The sequence below is a fragment of the Maniola hyperantus genome, chromosome Z (assembly GCF_902806685.2).
Source record: "Maniola hyperantus chromosome Z, iAphHyp1.2, whole genome shotgun sequence".
Classification (NCBI taxonomy): domain Eukaryota; kingdom Metazoa; phylum Arthropoda; class Insecta; order Lepidoptera; family Nymphalidae; genus Maniola; species Maniola hyperantus.
In genome coordinates, this window is record NC_048564.1 from 10,958,609 (window position 1) to 10,963,775 (window position 5,167).

At 39.9% G+C, this 5,167-nt stretch overlaps 1 pseudogene; it reads left to right on the plus strand.

Annotated features, from left to right (window-relative positions):
- The first annotated feature begins 1,369 nt into the window (after nt 1–1,369).
- LOC138404549 (piggyBac transposable element-derived protein 4-like) lies at nt 1,370–3,399 on the plus strand (annotated as a pseudogene).
- The last annotated feature ends 1,768 nt before the right edge of the window (nt 3,400–5,167 follow it).

The following is a 5,167-nucleotide window of genomic DNA, read 5'->3' on the forward strand; positions in this document are numbered from 1 at the left end:
TAAATAAACAACTTATTTACCAGAAATAAAAGCATTTGAGTATAAATATCATCTTTTATTTGTCACATCTTACTTTCTTTAGACATTTAATAATGGAGCTCAAATAATCGATCGACCTGTGTGTATTCAAAAATGCCGTAGATACATGGTTCCATGTGTCGGACTCCAATATTAAATCTCTCATATTACCTATATCACAACTCTTACTATTAAGTAAAGTTCAGGCTAGTTTTTTTTCAGCAGTACACCGAATTCACAATAATAGCTCTTACCTAGCAATAAATAAGAAATAGAATAAAGTTGGCAGACTAACGCAGTCAGATGGAACGCCTCTTGTCAAAAATACACATTGACTTGTTGAGCAAATTCACACAAATATTTTGGATAATGTGGTGTGTTTTGAACTATCAGCTACCACGATACCATCACCATCATCATGAGCAACCCTCGCCGGCTCACTACTGAGCGCGGGCTCCATAGAGAACTCTCAGGTTGCGGTTTACCTCACGATGTTTTCTCTCTACGGTGAACCAAGTGATATTTAATTAAGTTGAATACATACAACTACGAAAGGCTAAAGGTATTTGTCGAGTTCGAGCCATCGAACTTCGAGTAGATGGCAGACGTTTTAACATTTAGGATATCACGACGAATAAACAGTATGCTGTGGAGGGGAACGAGCATCTTCGGGTAACGGGACAATGGGTAAACAATAGAGCAGGTACAGACCTTTTTTTTTTCTTGTGTCTTTTCTTTTGCACCGAACTTCGGGGCAAATGTGGCTGGCGAACTGTGTGACACACGAGGCATTATTTTGGAAGTAATTAATTTGATACGTCCGACGTATAAAAGTCTGGTTTTCCCCAGACTAAAGGCACACGGTTGATTCTGGCGGCACCCGGCGGTGACGGGACGGGCACACCCGTACATGTCATGTCTTATCCGGCTGGATTACCCGAACGATAGGTTGGCCAACCTATTACATAACTGAACAAATATATACATATATACAAATGCCATGGTGCTGAGGCTAGCTTCCGAGCTCATAAAAATAACCTTGCTCCCATACAAGGCAATTGAACGCTTCGTAGCGAAAAAGGGTAGTCAGCCGAGGCCTCGATAACAATGGATAAAGGCTAGTTTCTAGCGTAGGGACTCCCCCTGCCTTAAGACTCGTCAGTCGGTTTAAAGTGATGGCCCAATCTGGCTAAATACACATGCCAACTGATTTTCCTCACTACCAGGTCGTTCTAAACTAGCTGATCTCTCTCCTAAAGGGACATTTTGAGAAGTCAAATGACTCAATATAGTAGAATCAATTGGAAAAAGCTTCATGAGCAAACTCGCGAAAACCTGGTAGAAGGTCAAGATGTCCATGTGTCCGCCCAACGCAATGTGCCTGGCAGATTAAATTTGCCACACGTGAGATAACATGTTATTCCAAATGCCAACAGTGTCCCTAAGTTCAGCCTAGCTATTTTGTTAAATTTCCTCTCTATATAGCCGATCATTGAAAGAAGCAGAGACGATCACCGTACCATCACATCCTTCGAGCCTTAGGAGTGCGACAATTCCAATCATGGTCAACGAATACAAGGCTCTCGTCGATACAGGAAGTTCGGTCAGCTTTATTAATGGTAAATTTGCTCGCATAATGAAACTACGCAAATAACCCTGCCAGCAGACAGTCAATCTCGCTTCTCTCAATCAAGTTTCCTTTGTTGAAGGTGTCTGCTTTGCTACCATTACGATGAATAAGCATACTTATAAACAAACACCTCTTCTAGTTGTCGACAACCTCTGTGCCGACGTCATCATCGGCCATGACTTGCTCAAACATCACTCGAGCATTCGGTACCGTAACTGCTTGTTATATACATGCGGATGCAACAACACTGCACTTGTAGTTGTTTATCGGTCGCCCTCCTATCGTAATATTGACAACTTTATTGATAGCCTGGATAACCTCTTAGCATCACTCTCCTCTCATAACACAATAGCTTTATTGGGTGACATGAACATTAATATCTCCCGCGACGCTCGTGATCAAATCAAATGATCCGACAAATATTTAAACATGACATCCTTGCATGGCCTAATACCAGCACATGATTTACCCACTAGGGGTAACAATTGCTTAGACCATGTTATGCTAAAAACTAATAAGTCTACCTCTGTTTTTGTTTTAAACTCGGTTATTGCCGATCACGCTCCTACCCTCTTAAGTTTTCATCAAAACCCCTTGCTAGAGAGGCTTACTGAACTTTATAACATAAAAGAGTAAGTAGCAAATAACATAAAAGACACCAACTTTGACTTTATCTTGCAAGATTCCAATGCGATTTAAGCCACAACTAGTCTTATTCAAACTATCTCATCATGTATCTCTTCGAACACTAAGACAACCAAAATACTGCGCAAATATCAAAACCTAAAACCATGGATTACTAAAGGGCTTATAAAATGTATTAGAAACAGAGATAAATTACATCAAAACGCCAAAAGACATCCTGATAATATTAGTGGTTAAAGTATGAAATTGCCGATTTGGACTGAAAAATAAAAATTAGTTTTTTTTTAATTTAACATATTTATTTAATCAAAATAATTACCATTATTATCTATACATTGCTGCCATCTAATAGGAAGCTCATTTATGCCTTTGCGATAGAACTCTGGTGATCTAGATTCGACAAACTGTGTGAAAGCATTTTGCACTGCCTCCTGAGAAGAAAACTTTTTATCACACAGAAAATTGTGACAGAAGACGCGCCGGTGGAAAATTCAGCGTCTTTTGAATCTCCGTTGAGCCCAGAGTTTTATGATTTTGAGTGGAGACCGTATCCTGTTCCTCAAGTTCAACCTCAATTGAGGAGAGAACCGTTCTCCGAGAACAATGTCGGCCCAACATCTCCATATATCACCCCATACGATGCATTTACTGCCATATGGGATCGGCAATTTGTGGAGTACATTGCTTCCGAAACCAACAAATCTGCGCAGGAAGTGGCAGACCAGCTATTCGCCGATAGCAACCTCCATCCCCAGAGTAGAATTACTCAATAGATTGCTACTACGGCGAATGCACTGTACGTTTTTTTCGCCGTAGTATTGGCGATGGGGGTTGTTATTGGGTGTGTCAAAAGTCCAGGAGTGCTGGAATGCCACTGCTGACATATTTTCTACACCAGGATTTAGCGCAGCCGTGCCTCTACGTCGTTTTCAATTATTGAACAAATGCTTGCACTTTAATGACAATAGAGGCATGTTTGCGCTAAATCTGTCAGATCCGGAAGTCAAATCGTACAAAATTAAATGGTGGATCATTTGAATAAAAAATTTCAAGACTTGTACAAATTAGGGAAGAACATTGCAAGTCTATGCGAATATTGCAATTGACGAGGCACTTTTGCAATGGAAAGGTTGGTCGAATATTAACCAATCTGTTACCAACAAAGTCTGCGCGAATATTGCAATTGACGGGGCACTTTTGCAATGGAAAGGTTGGTCGAATATCAACCAATTTGTTTGTCACCAATAAAATCTGCGCGAATCTTGAAGTGGCTATCTACGGCGCTTTGAGCTTCACGCTAATCCGCTGGAAAGCTGAAAATCCTTGAGTTCGACTGCGTTGGTACCTTGCGTACTACTCGCCAGTTTGTGCCAAAGCAAGTAGATAATGGTAAAAAGCATCACATGCAACCCGGTGAGATAACTGGTTACTGTGAAGAGATAAAAATCGCGTTGCAACGATCTCCACATTTCATATCAACGCCATTGCCTATAGGGATAGATCCACCAAACCCTTTGTGATAGGGGATTACGATATCATGGGGGTGGACAAGAAAGATCAGATGCTTGCCGGGAAACACTTAAGAAATCAAAGAAATTAAAGAAATCAAAGAAATCTAATTCAAAACATACTGGCCGATTTTCCATGGACCAGCAAGACTATGCGCAGGGTTTGGCGAATAAGAAGTTTTTCCATTCGCATATTCATTCATTCATGTACACTACACAGATGCCGTACGCGTTACAGGATAGCAGAAGCGGTGCCCGACGACCTGTGTGTATGGTGGTGATGGTACTTGCTTCAAACCCCTCCATTTACCAAGCTCCCACACTTAATATGTTTATGCACATATCTTCATTTGGTTGGTTGAGATGATAAGAACTAATGAAATCGATGATGTAATATTAGCGGAAATTCCCGATAATGGCGAATAAGATCCACTGTTATGTGAGGGTTACAAAAAATATGATTCATGGTCCTCCATGGTTCATGTGGAATATTAAATCACAATTCTCCGTGTATGGTTGACGGAAAATGTTCAAAACGCTATCCAAGACAATTAGTAACAAAAACTATTAGGTACTGGAAATGATGGTTATCCATTTTATCGCCGCCGATCTACTGATGGCAATAGAAGGTCAACTAGTCAAAGTGAATCAACAGGATATTGAAGTTGATAATCGTTGGGTTGTTCCGTTTTCGCCGTTACTCTCCAAGACACAAGCCTAAGCACACAAAAACGTAGAATTTTGTCATTCCGTAAAATCCATTGAATACATTTTGCAAGTATGTGAACAAAAGTAGTGACAAAGCATGTTCGGAGTTGCTGCCAAAAATTCCAACGATGAAATCATTCAATTTTAAATAGGCCGCTATGTTACCGATGTACCTTTTTTCATTAAACATTAAAGACACTGTTGTTTACTTGGCCGTACATTTAGAAAATGGTCAAAGAGTGTATTTTACGGCGGAGAATGTATTTCAACGAGCCGACAGGTCGCTACATCAACCAGCTTCTTTGAAATTTGCCAGAACGCTGTTTTACTCCGGAATACCAAGATACCTAAGCTATCGTCAAAAAAATTTCAACGACAGCAAAATTTCAAACAAGTACAGCAAGTTCCAGGTTACCCACATGTATTTTGTACGCATAACTTGATGAGAAACTTGATGTTTTTTTTATATTATGTGATCAGTTTGTGCTTGAGGGCACAGTTTAAGATATTTATATGAGAGATAAGACCATATCTAGTAGAACGACCCTTCCAACAACTTTTCATTTTATACAGACATTTAGAAAGAATAAGGAATCCAGGATTTCTTGCTCTTTCTAATTCTGTAGTATTGATCAACATTTCTAATTTATTTTTCCAT